General features: G+C 45.5%; 1 pseudogene; it reads right to left on the bottom strand.

Annotated features, from left to right (window-relative positions):
• Window positions 1-305: 305 nt before the first annotated feature.
• On the bottom strand, window positions 306-13342 carry LOC135530998 (tripartite motif-containing protein 16-like; annotated as a pseudogene).
• Window positions 13343-24474: the final 11132 nt, after the last annotated feature.

The following is a 24474-nucleotide window of genomic DNA, read 5'->3' as shown; positions in this document are numbered from 1 at the left end:
ACTGAACAGTAGCAGACCTAACTTCATCTGTTCCTGACTCTGGATAGTGGATTAAAAAGACCATCAATCTCCAATGATATTAAAGTACTATTCTGAACATTACTGATATACTGAGTGGCAAGTCAAGATATCTGCTGGTTTTATTGTTTGGTCAACAGCACCACCTGCTGGACAGGTTTAATGTTGCTGGACTGAGCAGTATGGGAGGATGAAAGATGACACATTTAGGGCCGGTTTCCTGGACATCTACATTGAACATACTGTTTAGTCCAGGACTAGGATTCATCTGTGTCTGGGAAACCAGACCATATAGTTTAGTAGAAAGGAAGTGATACCAGCTTGTAGTGGGCTGACTAGTCCTGAATTGTCCTTTAGTTCCTGGACCATTTTCCATGCAGCTCCAGGTGACAGAGAACACATCAATTAGGACCGAGCCAACAAGCTGATCAATGATACTGAGGAGAATTACATAGAGACAGAGAACCAACTGAGAAAACATATCAATGGTTCTGAATGACAACCAATATACATCAACACCAGACATCATGATTCATGGAAATGTACAAGATTAAAACATTGGATTGAATTTTAATTAATAACAAATCAGTTTACAGTTTAACCAGCTCAGCAGAACCATTATAATCATAGAGCCTAACCCCAGGATAGAGGGGCTGAGTGAATGTGGTCTGGACTCTGGAGGAGGGTCATTGTGTCAGAGACACTGTAGAAGGACAGAGTACCTGCCTTGTGATCCAGGTACACTCCTACTCTGGAGGACTGAGGGCCTGATACTTTAGTCTCAACATTATTGTGTCTGAAACAATAACCACCACTATAGTAATATAAACTCCAGGACTTGTTATTGTATCCAAATGCACCATCATTACCCTTCTCTGTTCTGCTGATGTCTTTATATGAGACTGCTGTATAAACACCACCAGTCCTCTCCACCTCCCAGTAACAGCGTCCAGACAGACCCTCTCTACACAGAACGTGACACCAGTTGGTGAATCTGTCTGGATGGACAGGATATGGTTGGACTTGGTCTGTACGTGTCACCTTTCTGTTCCCTTCAGACAGAGAGAGGAGTGTGTGTGCTGTGTTTGGGTCCAGTGTGAGCTGACAGGAATCTGGGAGAAGAGCAGAGACCAACGAGGGGAGTCAGAACAATAAGTTAAGTCAGATACTGTATCTCCCCTGTCTTTGATTAGAGCACAGCAGAGATCAAATCAGAGAAATATGAGGAGTCAGATAGAGACCCAGTCTTTGATTAGATCTACTATTGCTATATATTTCTAGAGGGATTGTTAGGAGTGTCAGTAAAAAGAGACTGTTAGTTACTTCACAATAAAGAGACTCACATTGTAACAACTGTTCTCTGGTCTTGGGCTCTGGAGGCAGTACAACATCCACTATATTCACTACAGACACACAAACACATTGACAGAGAGAGGGAATGTTATCATCAGACCATATTCCACATGTATATGACTAGTAGGGAACTTTCAATGGTCTAAAGTTGATGTTCTTATTGTTTTCAACACACCTGTAGTGGAGATCTTGGTCCATTCTCCTTTAAGGAAGTCTTCTAGTTTCTCTCTCAGTTCAGACACAGTCTGACTCACATCTCCAAAGGACTGAAGAGGACGGACAACGATGCTGGGTAAGTCTGAAGATACACTGATACTGGAGAGAGACTGATACCTCTGGAGAGAGAGAGAGAGACTGATACCTCTGGAGAGAGAGAGAGAGAGAGAGACTGATACCTCTGGAGAGAGAGAGAGAGAGAGAGACTGATACCTCTGGAGAGAGAGAGAGAGAGAGAGAGACTGATACCTCTGGAGAGAGAGAGATACCTCTGGAGAGAGAGAGAGAGAGAGAGATACCTCTGGAGAGAGAGAGAGAGAGAGAGATACCTCTGGAGAGAGAGAGAGAGAGAGAGAGAGGACTGACACCTCTGGAGAGAGAGAGAGAGATACCCTGAGAGCGGAGAGGACTACCTCTGGAGAGAGAGAGACAGAGAGAGAGAGAGAGAGACTATACCTCTGGAGAGAGAGAGAGAGAGAGGAGAGACCTCTGGAGAGAGAGAGAGAGAGAGACTGATACCTCTGGAGAGAGAGAGAGAGAGAGAGAGAGAGAGAGAGAGAGGAGACAGAGAGAGAGAGACTGATACCTCTGGAGGGACACAGAGAGAGAGAGAGAGAGGGACGACAGAGAGAGGGAGACTGACACTCTGAGAGAGAGAGAGAGAGAGGACAGAGAGAGAGAGAGAGAGACTGGACAGAGAGAGAGAGAGAGAGAGAGACGGACAGAGAGAGAGAGAGAGAGACAGAGAGAGAGAGAGAGAGAGAGAGAGAGAGAGAGACAGAGACGGACAGAGAGAGAGACTGATACCTCTGGAGAGGACAGAGAGAGAGAGAGAGACTGATACCTCTGGAGAGAGAGAGGGACAGACAGAGAGAGAGAGGAGAGAGAGAGAGAGAGAGGGGGACGGACAGAGAGAGAGAGAGAGAGGGGACGGACAGAGAGAGAGAGAGAGAGGGACTGGACAGACCTCTGAGAGAGAGAGAGAGAGGGGGGACGGACAGAGAGAGAGAGAGGGGGGACGGACAGAGAGAGAGAGAGAGAGGGGACGGACAGAGAGAGAGAGAGAGAGGGGACGGACAGAGAGAGAGAGAGAGAGGGGACGGACAGAGAGAGAGAGAGGGGGACGGACAGAGAGAGAGAGAGAGGGGGACGGACAGAGAGAGAGAGAGAGAGAGGGACGGACAGAGAGAGAGAGAGAGGGGGACGGACAGAGAGAGAGAGAGAGGGGGACGGACAGAGAGAGAGAGAGAGAGGGGACGGACAGAGAGAGAGAGAGAGAGGGGACGGACAGAGAGAGAGAGAGAGGGGACGGACAGAGAGAGAGAGAGACAGAGAGAGAGGGGGACGGACAGAGAGAGAGAGAGAGGGGGACGGACAGAGAGAGAGAGGGGGACGGACAGAGAGAGAGAGGGGGACGGACAGAGAGAGAGAGAGGGACGGACAGAGAGAGAGAGACGGACAGAGAGAGAGAGGGGGACGGACAGAGAGAGAGAGGGGGACGGACAGAGAGAGAGAGAGAGTGGGACGGACAGAGAGAGAGAGAGGGGGGACGGACAGAGAGAGAGAGGGGGACGGACAGAGAGAGAGAGGGACGGACAGAGAGAGAGAGGGACGGACAGAGAGAGAGAGGGGGACGGACAGAGACAGAGGGACGAGAGAGAGAGAGGGAAGGACAGAGAGAGAGAGGGGGACGGACAGAGAGAGAGAGGACAGAGGACGGACAGAGAGAGAGACGGACAGACAGAGAGAGAGGGACGGACAGAGAGAGAGAGAGGGACGGACAGAGAGAGAGAGAGAGGGACGGACAGAGAGAGAGAGAGGGACGGACAGAGAGAGAGAGAGGGGACGGACAGAGAGAGAGAGGGGGACAGACGAGAGAGACGGACAGAGAGAGAGGGGACGGACAGAGAGAGAGAGGGACGGACGACTGACAGACTCTGGAGAGAGAGGAAGGACAGAGAGAGAGAGGGACGGACAGAGAGAGAGAGAGAGAGGGACGGACAGAGAGGAGACGGACAGAGAGAGAGAGGGGGACGGACAGAGAGAGAGAGAGGGGGACGGACAGAGAGAGGGAGAGAGAGGGAGAGGACAGAGAGACGGACAGAGAGAGGGAGAGGGACAGAGAGAGGGACAGAGAGAGAGGAGGGGGAGGACAGAGAGAGAGAGACAGAGAGAGAGAGGGACAGAGAGAGAGAGAGGGGGACGGACAGAGAGAGAGAGACAGAGAGAGAGGGGACAGACAGAGAGAGAGAGGACAGAGAGAGAGAGAGAGGACAGAGAGAGAGAGGACAGAGAGAGAGAGGGACAGAAAGAGACAGAGGGACGGACAGACAGAGGGACGGACAGACAGAGGGACGGACAGACAGAGGGACGGACAGACAGAGGGACGGACAGACAGACAGAGAGAGAGAGGGGATGGACAGACAGAGAGAGAGGGGACGGACAGGCAGACAGACAGACAGACAGACGGACGGACAGACAGACAGAGAGAGAGGGGACGGACAGACAGACAGAGAGGGGGACGGACAGACAGACAGAGAGAGAGGGACGGACAGAGCAGACAGAGAGAGGGGACGGACAGGCAGACAGAGAGAGAGGGACGGACAGGCAGACAGACAGAGAGGACGGACAGGCAGACAGAGAGAGAGGGACGGACAGGCAGACAGAGAGAGAGGGACGGACAGGCAGACAGAGAGAGAGGGACGGACAGGCAGACAGACAGAGGGACGGACGGACAGACAGAGAGAGAAGGACGGACAGACAGAGGGACGGACAGACATACAGAGAGAGAGATAGGGACGGACAGGCAGACAGAGAGATAGGGACGGACAGGCAGACAGAGAGAGAGGGACGGACAGGCAGACAGAGAGAGAGGGACGGACGAGAGAGAGGGACGGACAGACAGAGGGACGGACAGACAGAGGGACGGACAGACAGAGGGACGGACAGACAGAGGGACGGACAGACAGAGGGACACAGACAGACAGACAGAGAGGGACGGACAGACAGAGAGAGAGAAGGACGGACGAGAGAGAGGGACGGACAGACAGAGGGACGGACAGACAGACAGACGGACAGACAGAGGGACGGACAGACAGAGAGAGGGACGGACAGACAGAGAGGAGAGGGACGGACAGACAGAGAGAGAGGGACGGACAGACAGACAGAGAGAGAGGGGGGACGGACGAGAGAGAGGGACGGACAGACAGAGAGAGAGGGGGACGGACAGAGAGAGGGACAGACAGAGAGAGAGAGAGGGACGGACAGAGAGAGAGAGGGGACAGACAGAGAGAGAGGGACACGGACAGAGAGAGAGAGAGAGGGACAGGACAGAGAGAGAGAGAGAGAGGACACGGACAGAGAGAGAGAGAGGGACACGGACAGAGAGAGAGAGAGGGGACACGGACAGAGAGAGAGACACGGACAGAGAGAGAGAGAGAGGGGGACACGGACAGAGAGAGAGAGAGGGGACACGGACAGAGAGAGAGAGAGAGGACACGGACAGAGAGAGAGAGAGAGAGGGACACGGACAGAGAGAGAGAGAGACGGACACGGACAGAGAGAGAGAGAGAGGACACGGACAGAGAGAGAGAGAGAGGGACACGGACAGAGAGAGAGAGACAGACAGACACGGACAGAGAGAGACAGAGAGAGAGGGAGGACACGGACAGAGAGAGAGAGAGAGGGACACGGACAGAGAGAGAGAGAGGGGGACACGGACAGAGAGAGAGAGGAGGGACACGGACAGAGAGAGAGAGGGACACGGACAGAGAGAGAGAGAGAGGGACACGGACAGAGAGAGAGAGAGAGGGACACGGACAGAGAGAGAGAGGACGGACAGAGAGAGGACAGGACAGAGAGAGAGAGACGGACAGAGACAGAGAGACAGAGGACGGACAGAGAGAGAGGGGGGGGACGGACAGAGAGAGAGAGGGGACGGACAGACAGAGAGGGGACGGACAGAGAGAGAGGGGGACAGAGAGAGAGAGAGAGGAGGACGGACAGAGAGAGGGACGGACAGACAGAGAGAGAGAGGGGGGACGGACAGAGAGAGAGAGAGAGGGGGACGGACAGACAGAGAGAGAGGGACGGACAGAGAGAGAGAGAGAGGGGGGGACGGACAGAGAGAGAGAGAGAGAGGGGGACGGACAGAGAGAGGAGAGAGGAGACAGGAGAGGGGGACGGACAGAGAGAGAGAGAGAGAGAGGACGGACAGACAGAGAGAGAGAGGGACGGACAGAGAGAGAGAGAGAGGGGACGGACAGAGAGAGAGACGGACAGAGAGAGGGACGACAGAGAGGGGGACAGACAGAGAGAGACGGACAGACACAGACAGAGAGAGAGAGAGGGACGGACAGAGAGAGAGAGAGGGGGGACAGACAGAGAGAGAGAGAGACAGACAGAGAGAGACGGACAGAGAGGGACGGACAGAGAGAGAGAGAGAGGGGGACGGACAGAGAGAGAGAGAGAGGGGGACGGACAGAGAGAGAGAGAGAGAGAGGGGGACGGACAGAGAGAGAGAGGAGGGGGGACGGACAGAGAGAGAGAGAGAGAGAGGGGACAGACAGAGAGAGAGAGAGAGGAGGGGACGGACAGAGACAGAGAGAGAGGGAGGGACGGACAGAGAGAGAGAGAGAGGGGGGACAGGACAGAGAGAGAGAGACGGACAGACAGGACGGACAGAGAGAGGACGGACAGAGAGAGAGAGAGACGGACAGAGAGAGAGAGGGACGGACAGACAGAGAGAGAGGGGGACGGACAGACAGAGAGAGAGAGAGAGGGACGGACAGAGAGAGAGAGAGGGGGACGGACAGAGAGAGAGAGAGGGGACAGACAGAGACAGAGAGAGAGGGGACGGACAGACAGAGAGAGAGAGAGAGGGGACGGACAGACAGAGGGACGGACAGACAGAGGGACGGACAGACAGAGGGACGGACAGACAGGGACACAGACAGAGGGACGGACAGACAGAGAGAGAGGGACGGACAGACAGACAGAGAGAGGGGACGGACAGGCAGACAGAGGGGACGGACAGACAGACAGAGGGACGGACAGACAGAGAGAGAGGGACGGACGGACATACAGAGAGAGAGGGACGGACAGACAGACAGAGGGACGGACAGACAGACAGAGGGACGGACAGACAGACAGAGAGAGACAGAGACAGACGGACAGGCAGACAGAGAGATAGGGACGGACAGGCAGACAGAGGGAGAGGACAGACAGAGGGACGGACAGACAGACAGAGGGACAGACAGACAGACAGACGGACGGACAGACAGAGGACGGACAGGACAGACAGAGGGGACGGACAGACAGACAGAGAGACAGACGGACAGGCAGACAGACAGAGAGGGACGGACAGGACAGACAGACAGAGGGGACGGACAGACAGACAGACAGACAGAGGAGGACACGGACAGACAGACAGACAGAGAGGACGGACAGACAGACAGAGGGGACGACAGAGAGAGAGAGGGACGGACAGACAGAGAGAGGGAGAGAGAGAGGGACGGACAGACAGAGAGAGAGGGGACGGACAGAGAGGGACGGACAGACAGACAGACAGACAGAGGGAGGGGACGGACAGACAGAGAGAGAGGGACGGACAGAGAGACAGAGAGAGAGGAGAGGACGGACAGAGAGAGAGAGGGACGGACAGAGAGAGGGACGGACGGACAGAGAGAGAGAGAGAGAGAGAGAGAGAGAGGGACGGACAGAGAGAGAGAGGGGACGGACAGAGAGAGAGAGGGACGGACAGACGGACAGAGAGAGAGAGACAGACAGACAGAGGGACGGACAGAGAGAGAGACAGAGAGAGGGGACGGACAGAGAGAGAGAGAGGGGCGGACAGAGAGAGAGAGAGGGGGACGGACGGACAGAGAGAGAGAGAGGGGGACGGACAGAGAGAGAGAGAGGGGGGACGGACAGAGAGAGAGAGAGGGGACGGACAGAGACAGACAGAGGGACGGACAGAGAGAGAGAGGGGGACGGACAGAGAGAGAGAGAGGGGGACAGAGAGAGAGAGGACAGAACAGGACGGACAGAGAGAGAGAGGAGGATCCTCTGGGACGGACAGAGAGAGAGAGAGAGGGGACAGAGACAGAGAGAGAGACCAGACAGAGAGAGAGAGAGAGGGCGGACAGACAGAGAGAGATGGACAGACGGACAGAGAGAGAGAGGGACGGACAGACAGAGAGAGAGGGATGGACAGAGAGAGAGAGAGGGGGACGGACAGAGAGAGAGAGGGGGACAGAGAGAGAGAGAGGGGACGGACAGAGAGAGAGAGAGGGACAGACAGAGAGAGAGAGGGACGGACAGAGACAGAGAGAGAGGGACGGACAGAGAGAGAGAGAGGACGGACAGAGAGACATTTCCCATGAAGTTAATTTCATATCACATGTAACAAGACAGTTTAGTTACCTGGAGGAAATGGATGTGATCCTCTGTGTGTGAGAGCTGCTCCAGCTCAGTGCTTCTCTTCCTCAGCTCAGCGATCTCCTGCTTCAGTTGCTCCAGGAGTCCTTCAGCTTGACTCACTTGAGCCTTCTCTTGGGCTCTGATCAGCTCCTTCACCTCAGAGCTCCTTCTCTCAATTGAGCGGATCAGCTCAGTAAAGATCTGATCACTGTCCTCCACTGCTGACTGTGCAGAGCGCTGGAGAGAGAGAGAGACAGAGAGAGAGAGAGAGGTTCAGTCAGAACTCACCAGGCCTTGTTCTCCCTCCTGGACAGACAGGTACAGAACACCTCTTGGTCCTGCTCTACTCTCCTCCCTCCTGGACAGACAGGTACAGAACACCTCTTGGTCCTGCTCTACTCTCCTCCCTCCTGGACAGACAGGTACAGAACACCTCTTGGTCCTGCTCTACTCTCCTCCCTCCTGGACAGACAGGTACAGAACACCTCTTGGTCCTGCTCTACTCTCCTCCCTCCTGGACAGACAGGTACAGAACACCTCTTGGTCCTGCTCTACTCTCCTCCCTCCTGGACAGACAGGTACAGAACACCTCTTGGTCCTGCTCTACTCTCCTCCCTCCTGGACAGACAGGTACAGAACACCTCTTGGTCCTGCTCTACTCTCCTCCCTCCTGGACAGACAGGTACAGAACACCTCTTGGTCCTGCTCTACTCTCCTCCCTCCTGGACAGACAGGTACAGAACACCTCTTGGTCCTGCTCTACTCTCCTCCCTCCTGGACAGACAGGTACAGAACACCTCTTGGTCCTGCTCTACTCTCCTCCCTCCTGGACAGACAGGTACAGAACACCTCTTGGTCCTGCTCTACTCTCCTCCCTCCTGGACAGACAGGTACAGAACACCTCTTGGTATATCATATATATCTCATATCATCATTCAGAACTTTAAGCATATCTTTGGGAGGACGTCCAGCCTGTTTGACAAAGATAAACAAAGAACACCAAATTTTGCTGACAAAATAATCAAATGTAATGTTTTTTACCAAAAACTCTACATGGAAAGCAGAAAGGTGATCAATTAAATACAACGTTAACTAGATATTATCTGTGTCATTTATCCTGGCACAGATAGTAAAACTACATAAATACAACATTAAATAGATATTATCTGTGTATTTATAGCTGGCACAGATATAAAACTATCATTAAATACAACATTAAATAGATATTATTGGTCATTTATAGCCTGGCATTAAATACAAAGATAAACAAGATATTATCTGTGTCATTTATAGCCTACAGATAGTAAAACACATTAAATACAACGTTAACTAGATATTATCTGTGTCATTTATAGCCTCACACATGGCACAGATAGTAAAACTGTGATCATTAAATACAACGTTAACTAGATATTATCTGTGTCATTTATAGCCTGGCACAGATAGTAAAACTACATTAAATACAACGTTAACTAGATATTATCTGTGTCATTTATAGCCTGGCACAGATAGTAAAACTACATTAAATACAACGTTAACTAGATATTATCTGTGTCATTTATAGCCTGGCACAGATAGTAAAACTACTGTAGCGACCCGCACAGACAGCTGTGTGTTATGTGTTCGGCTAGTAGCTGGTTGTGTTGTACTTACCAGTTCCCAGTGTTCGCGGGGTCCGACATGCCAATCAACCTGCTATCTGCCAATCACAGGAATGCCTGGGATGTTCTGATGCCGGGCATCCTGGTGGTTGGCGGAGTGGCGTGGAGGGGGCGGGGCATTGGAAGTTAAGCTTCAGCCTTTGTTCTCTCTCTGACGTCTGGGCTTCACAAGAGAAGGTCCCGATTGGCTTGTGGGGTATCTTTCATTTATTTGGCGTGAGCTCAGGCCAAACAGTAGCCTGTGTAAAGTTGCTAATAAACCGTCAATTCGTAACTCAATCCTCTGTCTGGACAATTGTTCCTTTATGATCGAGTCAGGTCATTACACTACATTAAATACAACGTTAACTAGATATCATCGCCACATAACTTATGTCGAATTTAAAAGACACCGTTACCGTTAGTAACGTCTGTTACACTGTAACTTACAGGCAGCCTCACATAAAAACCTATTGGTTAACAAAGCTTTGATTATGACCAAAGTCTATAGTAGTGAAAACTCTCTCTCTCTATTCTAACTTACCACACATTCACATCACTGCCTCGACATGAATGTGTCCTGTCAGAGCCGTTTCCTGTCCGTTAACTGTTAACAGTCTCGAGCCACAGCTTAACCAATGAGCTACAAGGAGGACTGACAGTCACGAGCGGTGCAGCAGCCTCTGCAGCAGCAGCCTCCCCCGGGTCCTAGTGCCCGCCCGGTAAGACGGTTAAGATGCGATGGAACGGTTGACGGAGAGAAAATAAATCACAGAGAAAATATATTGACTGATATATTGAATTGTTTAGGGAAGCTTTAGCTTTGGCTTTAATACATTCTGAAAATACTTGAAAATAAAAATAATAGTAGCCCTCCTCAGGAACAACAAAACCCTCACAGACCAACTTCTTCTTCTATGATATAATGGAGGTCCTCAAATCTTATTTTGGGGATATGGAGGCGTCTCGTGTGGCCAATAGCCTGGGGAAATGCATAGCGCCAAATTCAAATAATACGCGATAAAACTCAAACTTTCATTAAATCACACATGCAGGGTACTCAATTAAAGCTACACTCGTTATGAATCCAGCCAACATGTCAGATTTTAAAAATGCTTTTCGGCGAAAGCATGAGAAGCTATTATCTGATAGCATGCACCCCCTGAACCACCTGAACGAGATGTAAACAAATGAATTAGCGTCGCCGGCGCTACACAAAACGCTGAAATAAAATATAAAACATGCATTACCTTTGACGAGCTTCTTTGTTGGCACTCCAATATGTCCCATAAACATCACAATTGGTCCTTTTTTTCGATTAATTCCGTCCATGTTTACCCAAAATGTCCATTTATAAAGCCCGTTTTGATCCAGAAAAAACAGCTTTCCAAAACGCAACGTCATGACAAAACATTTCAAAAGTTGCTTAAAACTATGCCAAAATATTTCAAACTACTTTTGTAATCCAACTTTAGGTATTTTTAAACGTTAATAATCGATCAAATTGTTGACGGGGCGATCTGTATTCAATAACAGCAAGTCAACAATACATGCACGGTTTTCTCTCTTCCATAACATAATCCACAGTGTCACCTCTGCCTCTTCTTCGTTTCACCAATGATTAACTTCAACCCAAAGACTGGTGACATCCTGTGGAAGTTGTAGGAACTGTAAACTGGGCGCTATCTAATTTCCCTTGACAAAGACAATTCAGGGAACTGCCAGAGGGATTTTTGTTTTTCTGAACAGTTTTTCCTTGGGCTTTTGCCTGCTACATAAGTTCTGTTATAGTCACAGACATGATTGAACCAGTTTTAGAAACTTCAGAGTGTTTTCTATCCACACATACTAATCATATGCATATACTATAGTCCTGGCATGAGTAGCAGGAAGTTGAACAACAAAACCCACATGCTTTTTATCAAAAAGTAGAAATGCTGCACCCTATCCTTTAAGAGGTGTGGTCCACAAACCAACATTAAAACCCTCACAGACCAACTTCTTCTATGATATAATGGAGATCCTCAAACCAACGTTAAAGGTGCATGGCGCCACCTACTGTTCTGGAGTGTGTTCAATCACGGTTTACACCTCTAAATCCTCCTACCAAACTCAGTACTTCTGAGAAAATAAAAGAGTCCTACTAACTTCTAATAGACCCTCCCCATCCCCCAAATCACTTCCAAGTGTAATGTTTACTGTTCATTTCTGATTGTTTATTTCACTTTTGTTTATTGTCTATTTCACTTGCTTTGGCAACATAAACATATATTTCCATGCCAATAAAGCCCTATGAATTTAATTCAATTGAGAGAGAGACAGTTCCATTTTAATGTATAGGGGACATGAGTCGTCATGGTTACTCATGGTTATGTGATGAGGCAGCCCAGTTGGTTACATGAACCAGTCTATTCTCTGAAAGGGGTCCAGACAGCCTGTTCCCAACAGTGGGGTCAGTGGGATTGGATAGGGGCCCCTCTCCTCTCTCTCTCTGACTGGAGGAGAGAAGTGAAATGGTGTGTCTCCTCTGGTCAACAATACTCACCTTGAAAGACTTCACAGCCTTTTGGAGCTTCTTCAGCTCCTTCTCTCTCTCCTGGAATCTCTGCTGGACCTTCTGCTGACTCATCCCCAGCTGCCTCTGTGGAGAATCACTCTTCAATGAGCTATCAAGCTTTATTAGTCCAGTAGATCAATAGTATAGTAATGTGACATAGGACCCATAGAGAGGAAGGTCTACAATCCTGAGGAAGTCCCTTTACAATATTATATTATGTTGCTATGTGAATGATTATAGTTTTTATGGTAGGCCTACATGTATCAAGGGGTTGAGACTGAACTTTGGACTCATAAAATGCCATTCAGAATGATAATAGTGTTTGACTTTTGAAAATGGTGATACATTTGTAGCAAACTCAATATACTCAAGATTTGTGTTCATATTTGTGGATCCATTTCATATTGTATATAATATAATGATCTCATATTCAAACAGATTTAGTTCCTACTGTATCTTTAATTCTTTGTTTATCAGACAGCCACCAACAAGTTGTTCTGGTCTTACCTGTTTCTCAGTCCTCTCTGCTGCAGCTGACACTGTATCATGGCCTTTATGTTCATCCATTGTACACAGATAACAGATACACTGCTGATCGGTACGACAGTAAACCTCCAGCAGTTTGTCATGATGAGAGCAGATCTTCTCCTGTAGTTGTGCGGTGGCTTTGACCAGCTTGTGCTTCTTCAAAGCAGGAGATTCATAGTGAGATTGGAGGTGAGTCTCACAGTAAGAGGCCAGACACGCCAGACAGGACATGAGGGCTTTCTGCTTTCTGGTCCCAGTGCAGACATCACACACCACATCTCCAGGTCCAGCAGAGCACAGAGCAGGAGGGGGAGCAGCCTGGAGTCCTGTCTTCCTCAGTTTCTCCACCACCTCAGCCAACATGTTATTTTTCCTCAGATTAGGCCTTGGAGTGAAGGTCTCTCTGCACTGAGGACAGCTATAGACCTTTTTCAGAACATCCTGATCCCAGCAGCCCTCAATACAGCTCCTACAGTAACTGTGTCCACAGGGAATAGTGACCGGCTCCTTCAGTAGATCCAGACAGACAGAACAACAGAACTGGTCCTGGTCCAGCAGAACTCCCTGTTGAGCCATTTGGACGGTTGTTCACTCTCACACAGACAGACGACAGAGACTCAGATCAGTTTCGTTTCCTCAGAAGAGAGTTTGTGGGAAGGGGAGGGACTTCCTGGTTCTGCCAGAGGGGTGGGGTTAGAAAGGGGGGAGGGGTTAGAGGAATGGAGGAAGAGAGAGAGGAACTGCATGCAACAGCAAGAGGGAGACAAATAGTTTTGTTCCAAGGTTAGAGCCCTTAACATGGAACAAATGACATAATGAATCTTAAAATGTGAGTTGTTAGAATATATGAAGGGTAACAGTTTCTATGAAGTACGTATGTATCATTATTTTAATGACCTTTATAATGCCTTATAATACACCTATGTGTTGTAATTAATCAATAAGGACTGAGGAGGTGTGGTATATAGTTAATATACAGTACCACAGATAAGGACTGAGGAGGTGTGGTATATAGTTAATATACAGTACCACAGATAAGGACTGAGGAGGTGTGGTATATAGTTAATATACAGTACCACAGATAAGGACTGAGGAGGTGTGGTATATAGTTAATATACAGTACCACAGATAAGGACTGAGGAGGTGTGGTATATAGTTAATATACAGTACCACAGATAAGGACTGAGGAGGTGTGGTATATAGTTAATATACAGTACCACAGATAAGGACTGAGGAGGTGTGGTATATAGTTAATATAAGGACAGTACAGTACACAGATAAGTTAATATACAGTACCACAGATAAGCCTGAGGAGGTGTGGTATGAGGAGGTGTGGTATATAGTTAATATACAGTACCACAGATAAGGACTGAGGAGGTGTGGTATATAGTTAATATACAGTACAACAGATAAGGACTGAGGAGGTGTGGTATATAGTTAATATACAGTACCACAGATAAGGACTGAGGAGGTGTGGTATATAGTTAATATACAGTACCACAGATAAGGACTGAGGAGGTGTGGTATATAGTTAATATACAGTACCACAGATAAGGATAAGGACAGTGATAATAGTTAATATACAGACAGATAAGGACTGAGGAGGTGTGGTATATAGTTAATATACAGTACCACAGATAAGGACTGAGGTTAGGATAGTGGTATATAGTTAATATACAGTACCACAGATAAGGACTGAGGAGGTGTGGTATATAGTTAATATACAGTACCACAGATAAGGACTGTTCTTAGAAAAGACACAAATCGCAGATTGATAGTTAATATACAGTAGAATTATCTAACACTTTCAAAAATACAATCAAACTTTAAAAATAGCCATAAGGGAGACTAGATACAGTGGGGCAAAAAAGTATTTAGTCAGCCACCAATTGTGCAAGTTCTCCCACTTAAAATAGTGAGAGAGGCCTGTAATTTTCATCATATGTACACTTCAACTATGACAGACAAAATGAGAAAAAAGATCCAGAAAATCACATTTAATCACATTTAATGAAGTTATTTGCAAATTATGGTGTAAAATAAGTATTTGGTCAATAACAAAAGTTTGAAGTGTACGTATGATGAAAATTACAGGCCTCAGTATAGTGATAGTGGTAGTGGGGTGGTAGATGTCTAATCTCCTTATAGCTCTAATCTGATAGTGGTAGTGGGGTGGTAGATGTCTAGTCTCCCTTATGGCTCTAATCTGATAGTGGTAGTGGGGTGGTAGATGTCTAGTCTCCTTTTGGCTCTAATCTGATAGTGGTAGTGGGGTGGTAGATGTCTAGTCTCCCTTATGGCTCTAATCTGATAGTGGTAGTGGGGTGGTAGATGTCTAGTCTCCCTTATGGCTCTAATCTGATAGTGGTAGTGGGGTGTAGATGTCTAGTCTCCTTCTGGCTCTAATCTGATAGTGGTAGTGGGGTGGTAGATGTCTAGTCTCCTTATGGCTCTAATCTGATAGTGGTAGATGTCTAGTCTCCCTTATGGCTCTAATCTGATAGTGGTAGTGGGGTGGTAGATGTCTAGTCTCCCTGTATGGCTCTAATCTGATAGTGGTAGTGGGGTGGTAGATGTGATAGTGGGGTGGTAGATGTCTAGTCTCCCTGTCTGGCTCTAATCTGATAGTGGTAGTGGGGTGGTAGATGTCTTGTCTCCCTTATGGCTCTAATCTGATAGTTGTAGTGGGGTGGTAGATGTCTAGTCTCCCTTATGGCTCTAATCTGATAGTGGTAGTGGGGTGGTAGATGTCTAGTCTCCTTATGGCTCTAATCTGATAGTGGTAGTGGGGTGGTAGATGTCTCTAGTCTCTGATAGTGGTAGATGTCTTATGGCTCTAATCTGATAGTGGTAGTGGGATGTGGTCTAATCTGATGTCTAGTCTCCCTTAATCTGATAGTCTAATCTGATAGTGGTAGTGGGGTGGTAGATGTCTAGTCTCCCTTATGGCTCTAATCTGATAGTGGTAGTGGGGTGGTAGATGTCTAGTCTCCTTTATGGCTCTAATCTGATAGTTGTAGTGGGGTGGTAGATGTCTAGTCTCCCTTTGGCTCTAATCTGATAGTGGTAGTGGGGTGGTAGATGTGGTAGTGGGGTGGTAGATGTCCTAGTCTCCCTGTTGGCTCTAATCTGATAGTGGTAGATGATGTCTAGTCTCCCTCTAATCTGATATGGCTCTAATCTGATAGTGGTAGATGTCTAGTCTCCCTGTTGGCTCTAATCTGATAGTGGTAGATGTCTAGTCTCCCTGTTGGCTCTAATCTGATATGGCTCTAATCTGATACGTCTCTAATCTGATAGTGGTAGATGTCTCTTATTTTTTGGTGTACAAACACTTTTTCATGTCTATATGGTAAATACACTTGATTGTAAAAGTGTTGTATATTTTGGTTTGGTCCATCGCGGGTTTCTGTATTTCTGTTCACCCTTATTGTTCTCTCTTGCCTGACCTTTGTTGGATTCTGTATTTTACATTATAGCCATTAGCATATATATGATTAAATATTATCTGATGTTGGTTGAACAGTCAGGATCTATACATCGACGGAGGGAGGAAGAAGCGCCAAGAGGCGCGGACCCGCCTGAGCGCCTGCGATAGGCTGGGCAAGTTTAAACCACGCCCAGTCTCTACTGTGATAGGCCAACAGACGGGCTTGAACTCCGTCTATCATAATGTGTATCAGAACAATGTTTACGTACATCCTGTCAGTTCTCTGTTCTGCCCTGCGTGGTATTACAGTGAGCCCGTATATACGAACGTTGCATTTGCCATTTATGACTTAGCTAATAAAAATACATAGTATAAAATCGGTGACTCATTGTTATATTTATCCTGATACCAGATTCGAATTTACGCAACTCTAACATTACCATGAAGAAGATGCCAGACACAGAGACCATGAGTCTGCTGAGTTTGTCAGTGAAGGGCTGGAAGGGCTCCGGCTTGCCAGAGATGGGGTTTACTCTCTCTACTCGGGGAGTACTTGGCTTCGAACTGGGGCCGCAGATTCTCCTGGGACAAACACATACACTCCAGTATATCATACCAATAACTCTATTTCTGACTGGTCCAATCATAGATACCCCTGATCCAGTCAATACTAGGACCGTATCCTAACTACAGTACGTGCTCATGACATATCAAATGGATCAACCAGACATTGCTGACTGAGTAATGTCTGAATACTAGTGTTCATACAGTACCAGTCAACAGATTGTACACACCCTAGTCATTCCAGGAGTTTACTTTATAAGGACTATTTTCTACATTGTAGAATAACAGTGAAGACATCAAAAATAACACATATGGAACCATGTACTAACCAAAAAAGTGTTAATACATTTTTTTTTTATTATAAAATAAAAAATATCAAAATATGAAATTAAAAAGCCTAAAATTAAAAAAACATGGAAAGAATATATATATATATTAAATATATGTAGCAACCATTCAATGCCTCCTCAAAACTAATGAAATATCTACTTACAATCTACTTACAAGCCCTTAACCAACAATTCAGTTTTAAGAAAATAGAGTTAAGAAAATATTTACTAAATTAAGTAATGTAAAAAAATAAGAACAAGGTAACATGATAAAATATGGTAGGAGTCAATGTGCAGGGGTTTAGGTTCGTTAGGTTAGTTTAACATGATAAAATAACAGATATGGTAGGAGTCAATGTGCAGGGGTTTAGGTTCGTTAGGTTAGTTTAACATGATAAAATAACAGATATGGTAGGTCAATGTGCAGTTGGTTTAGGTTTAGGTTCGGTTTAGGTTGGTTTAACATGATAAAATAACAGATATTGTAGGAGTCAATGTGCAGGGTTTAGGTTTGTTAGGTTGGTTTGTACATGTAGGTAGGGGGGGGGAAGTGACTTTGCATAGATAATAAACAGTTTGTAGCAGCAGTGTACAAAACACTGCAAACAGCAAACTTAATGATGGTGTTGGAGTCGTGCCACGCAGTTGTGGGTGAACAGGGAGTACAGGAGGGGACTGAGCACGCACCCCTTAGGCTTCAGATTCTTTCAAACAATTAATTATAAGATTTACAACAATGGAGTAGTTAACCGATCCGAATCCTTTTCTAGAAACTACTTCCTCTCCTCTATATGACAGTTAGTGTGTAGAAACTGAGTATAGAAAAGCTTGTCTGTTCAGATTGCACACTCTTCTCTGTTACTTCCTGCCCGTTTCTATAGAGATGACTTCCTTCAGATAGAACTGAAACGGGATGTGTCACACCCTGCGGTCGTAACCCAAACGGCTCTGAGCTGTACGGCCTTGTGACTAAGTCACACAAAGACAAGCCTGAATCAGCGAAGTAATACGAGCACATAACAAGAGACAATTCTCTAAGGTTAACTCAACATAGCATGTCTAATCTACATATCATTTTGTCCACCATTGCTGCCCATCAGGAAGTCCATGATCCAGTTGCAGAGGGAGGTGTTTAGTCCCAGGCTCCTTAGCTTAGCTTAGCATTCTCATGTAACTGATCCTGTTGTCCAGGTGGGAAAGGGCAGTGTAGAGTGCCATTGGGATTGCGTCATCTGTGGATCTGTTGGGGCGGTATGTGAATTGGAGTGGGTCTAGGGTTTCCAGGATGATGCTGTTGATGTCTGATTTGATTTCAATAGGGGCACCTACAGTGGGGAGAACAATTATTTGATACACTGCAGATTTTGCAGGTTTTCCTACTTACAAAGCATGTAGAGGTCTGTAATTTTTATCATAGGTACACTTCAACTGTGAGAGACGGAATCTAAAACAAAAATCAAGAAAATCACATTGTATGATTTTAAGTAATTAATTTGCATTCTCCAATCACAGCCATTAAACTCTAAGTGTTTTAACCTTTTTTTAAACTAGACAAGTCAGTTAAGAACAAATTCTTATTTACAATGACGGCCTACCCCGGACAATGCTGGGACAATTGTGCTCCACCCTATGGGACTCCCAATCACGGCCGGTTGTGATACAGCCTGGATTCAAACCAGGGACTGTAGTGACACCTATTGTACTGAGATGCAGTGCCTTTGACCACTGTGATACAGCCTGGATTCAAACCAGGGACTGTAGTGACACCTATTGTACTGAGATGCAGTGCCTTAGGCCCCTTGATACAGCCTGGATTCAAACCAGGGACTGTAGTGACACCTATTGTACTGAGATGCAGTGCCTTAGGCCCCTGTGATACAGCCTGGATTCAAACCAGGGACTGTAGTGACACCTATTGTACTGAGATGCAGTGCCTTAGGCCCCTGTGATACAGCCTGGATTCAAACCAGGGACTGTAGTGACACCTATTGTACTGAGATGCAGTGCCTTAGGCCCCTGTGATACAGCCTGGATTCAAACCAGGGACTGTAGATGACACCTATTACAGCAGTATGTGGACACCCCTTACAGATATCATATACAGCAGTATGTGATACAGTGCCTTAGGCCCCAGTGTGATACAGCCTGGATTCAAACCAGGGACTGTAGTGACACCTATTGTACTGAGATGCAGTGCCTTAGGCCCCTGTGATACAGCCTGGATTCAAACCAGGGACTGTAGTGACACCTATTGTACTGAGATGCAGTGCCTTAGGCCCCTGCGCCACTCAGGAGCAGCGATCTAAGACTGAGCCGTTGAGGCGTTGGAAAACCTCCCTGGTCTTTGTGGTTGAATCTGTGTTTGAATTCCACGGAGGGACCTTACAGATACACTATATATACAGCAGTATGTGGACACCCCTTACAGATACACTATATATACAGCAGTATGTGGACACCCCTTACAGATACACTATATATACAGCAGTATGTGGACACCCCTTACAGATACACTATATATACAGCAGTATGTGGACACCCCTTACAGATACACTATATATACAGCAGTATGTGGACACCCCTTACAGATACAGCAGTATATACAGCAGTATGTGGACACCCCTTACAGATACACTATATATACAGCAGTATGTGGACACCCCTTACAGATACACTATATATACAGCAGTATGTGGACACCCCTTACAGATACACTATATATACAGCAGTATGTGGACACCCCTTACAGATACACTATATATACAGCAGTATGTGGACACCCCTTACAGATACACTATATATACAGCAGTATGTGGACACCCCTTACAGATACACTATATATACAGCAGTATGTGGACACCCCTTACAGATACACTATATATACAGCAGTATGTGGACACCCCTTACAGATACACTATATATACAGCAGTATGTGGACACCCCTTACAGATACACTATATATACAGCAGATGTGGACACCCCTATACACTATATATACAGCAGTATGTGGACACCCCTTACAGATACACTATATATACAGCAGTACACCCCTTGGACACTATATATACAGAGTATGTGGACACCCCTTACAGATACACTATATATACAGCAGTATGTGGACACCCCTTACAGATACACTATATATACAGCAGTATGTGGACACCCCTTACAGATACACTATATATACAGCAGTATGTGGACACCCCTTACAGATACACTATATATACAGCAGTATGTGGACACCCCTTACAGATACACTATATACACCCCTTACAGATACACTATATATACAGCAGTATGTGGACACCCCTTACAGATACACTATATATACAGCAGTATGTGGACACCCCTTACAGATACACTATATATACAGCAGTATGTGGACACCCCTTACAGATACACTATATATACAGCAGTATGTGGACACCCCTTACAGATACACTATATATACAGCAGTATGTGGACACCCCTTACAGATACACTATATATACAGCAGTATGTGGACACTTACAGATACACTATATATACAGCAGTATGTGGACACCCCTTACAGATACACTATATATACAGCAGTATGTGGACACCCCTTACAGATACACTATATATACAGCAGTATGTGGACAAACTGGACACCCCTTACAGATACACTAGCAGCAGTATGTGACACCCCTTACATTAAACACTATATAAACTACAGAGTTGTGGACAGTACTTACAGATACACTTAAATACAGTAGTAGTGGAACCCCTTGCCCAGGAGAAGACCGATGTGGACACCCCTTCAAAGTGAAATCGAAGTGAAACTTCAAAAAAAAACAAAACATAAAGAAACCAACGACCGAATAGCTTTCTTCAACTACCTGCACACAAACAAAGAACAAGATCCCACACAGAAGGAGGGAAAGGGCTGCCTAAGTATGATGCCCAATCAGAGACAACGATAGACAGCTGTCCCTGATTGGTAACCATACCCGGCCAAAACATAGAAACACAAATCATGTGTAAATATTTGTATGAACAGAACAAGATTCAACAACTGAGACATAAACTGAACAAGTTCCAAAGACATGTGAGTAACAGAAATGGAATAATGTGTCCCTGAACAAAGGGGGGGTCAAAATCAAAAGTAACAGTCAGTATCTGGTGTGGCCACCAGCTGCATTAAGTACTGCAGTGCATCTACTCCTCATGGACTGCACCAGATTTTCCAGTTCTTGCTGTGAGATGTTACCCCACTCTTCCACCAAGGCATCTGCAAACCCTCCGGTCCAACAGGTCCCAGACGTGCTCAATGTTATTGTCTTTTTATTTTTATTTCACCTTTATTTAACCAGGTAGGCTAGTTGAGAACAAGTTCTCATTTACAACTGCAACCTGGCCAAGATAAATCATAGCAGTGTGAACAGACAACACAGAGTTACACATGGAGTAAACAATTAACAAGTCAATAACACAGTAGAAAAAATGTATCATTACACAGAGAGTCTATATACATTGTGTGCAAAAGGCATGAGGAGGTAGGCGAATAATTACAATTTAGCAGATTAACACTGGAGTGATAAATGATCAGATGGTCATGTGCAGGTAGAGATACTTGTGTGCAAAAGAGCAGAAAAGTAAATAAACAAAAACAGTATGGGGATGAGGTAGGTAAATTGGGTGGGCTATTTACCGATGTACTATGTACAGCTGCAGCGATCGGTTAGCTGCTCAGATAGCAGATGTTTAAAGTTGGTGAGTGAGATAAAAGTTCCAGTCACAGGCAGCAGAGAACTGGAAGGAAAGGCAGCCAAATGAGGTGTTGGCTTTAGGGATGATCAGTGAGATACACCTGCTGGAGCGCGTGCTACGGATGGGTGTTGCCGAGAATGAAGCAAGGGCCAACCAACAAGAGCATACAGGTCGCAGTGGTGGGTGGTATAGGGTGCTTTAGTAACAAAACGGATGGCACTATTATAAACTGTATCAGTTTGCTGAGTAGAGTATTGGAAGCCATTTTGTAGATGACATCGCCAAAGTCGAGGATTGGTAGGATAGTCAGTTTGGCGGCGTGAGTGAAGGAGGCTTTGTTGCGAAATAGAAAGCCGATTCTAGATTTGATTTTGGATTGGAGATGTTTGATATGAGTCTGGAAGGAAAGTTTACAGTCTAGCCAGACACCTAGGCACTTATAGATGTCCACATATTCTAGGTCGGAACCATCCAGGGTGGTGATGCTAGTCGGGCGTCGGGTGCAGGCAGCGAACGGTTGAACACTATCTAGAAGACAGAGACATATCATTACATACAGTATAGAACACCATCTAGTAGACATATCATTACATACAGTATAGAACACCATCTAGTAGACATATCATTACATACAGTATAGAACACCATCTAGTAGACATATCATTACATACAGTATAGAACACCATCTAGTAGACATATCATTACATACAGTATAGAACACCATCTAGTAGACATATCATTACATACAGTATAGAACACCATCTAGTAGACATATCATTACATACAGTATAGAACACCATCTAGAACACCATCTAGACATATCATTACATACAGTATAGAACACCATCTAGTAGACATATCATTACATACAGTATAGAACACCATCTAGTAGACATATCATTACATACAGTACATCAGTATAGAACACCATCTAGAAGACATATCATTACATACAGTATAGAACACCATCTAGAAGACATATCATTACATACAGTATAGAACACCATCTAGTAGACATATCATTACATACAGTATAGAACACCATCTAGTAGACATATCATTACATACAGTATAGAACACCATCTAGTAGACATATCATTACATACAGTATAGAACACCATCTAGAAGACATATCATTACATACAGTATAGAACACCATCTAGAAGACATATCATTACATACAGTATCATTACATACAGTATAGAACACCATCTAGTAGACATATCATTACATACAGTATAGAACACCATCTAGAAGACATATCATTACATACAGTATAGAACACCATCTAGAAGACATATCATTACATACAGTATAGAACACCATCTAGTAGACATATCATTACATACAGTATAGAACACCATCTAGTAGACATATCATTACATACAGTATAGAACACCATCTAGTAGACATATCATTACATACAGTATAAACACCAACACCATCTAGTAGACATATCATTACATACAGTATAGAACACCATCTAGTAGACATATCATTACATACAGTATAGAACACCATCTAGAAGACATATCATTACATACAGTATAGAACACCATCTAGAAGAACATATCATTACATACAGTATAGAACACCATCTAGAAGACATATCATTACATACAGTATAGAACACCATCTAGAAGACATATCATTACATACAGTATAGAACACCATCTAGTAGACATATCATTACATACAGTATAGAACACCATCTAGTAGACATATCATTACATACAGTATAGAACACCATCTAGAAGACATATCATTACATACAGTATAGAACACCATCTAGTAGACATATCATTACATACAGTATAGAACACCATCTAGTAGACATATCATTACATACAGTATAGAACACCATCTAGAAGACATATCATTACATACAGTATAGAACACCATCTAGTAGACATATCATTACATACAGTATAGAACACCATCTAGTAGACATATCATTACATACAGTATAGAACACCATCTAGTAGACATATCATTACATACAGTATAGAACACCATCTAGTAGACATATCATTACATACAGTATAGAACACCATCTAGTAGACATATCATTACATACAGTATATCATAGATGTATAGATCCTTTATATTTCCTGTACCTCTTTCCATGACAGTAGCCTTATTACTGGTTTGGGTTACTGCTGCTGGTACAGTGGAGGAATGAGGCATCACAGTACCTGTTACACCACTGTACCACCAGGACCAATTACACACCAATAAACACACTGTAATGTAAAGTGTCACATCATTCTCAATGATCAGTCTGTACATACAGTATTCATTTCACCTACAGTACATTGTATCCATTTCAAGTCCCCCCTCCCCCATTGTAGCTAATTATCTACAACACATTGTACACTTTTACAACCACGTATGAGTTATTATGGACGCTTATAGTTAGTATCACAGCACATCAGTTTAAGACTTTACAACATTCATTAAAAGCATTATAGATATGTACTTCATAGAAACTGTTACCCTTTATATATTCTAACCACTCTATTTAATTTATTCCATATTAAGGGTCCTAACCTAGGAACTAAAATATTGTCTCCTTCTCAACTTTGCCTCTCTCTCTCCCTCCCGTCCTCTAACCCCTCCTCTAACCCCTTCCCTCCTTCTAACCCCAGCCCTCTGGCAGAACCAGGAAGTCCCTCCCCCTCCCACAAA

Source organism: Oncorhynchus masou, unplaced genomic scaffold (assembly GCF_036934945.1).
Source record: "Oncorhynchus masou masou isolate Uvic2021 unplaced genomic scaffold, UVic_Omas_1.1 unplaced_scaffold_1479, whole genome shotgun sequence".
Lineage (NCBI taxonomy): Eukaryota > Metazoa > Chordata > Actinopteri > Salmoniformes > Salmonidae > Oncorhynchus > Oncorhynchus masou.
Note: the sequence above shows the minus strand (reverse complement) of the source record. Positions and strands in the feature narration are given on the sequence as shown.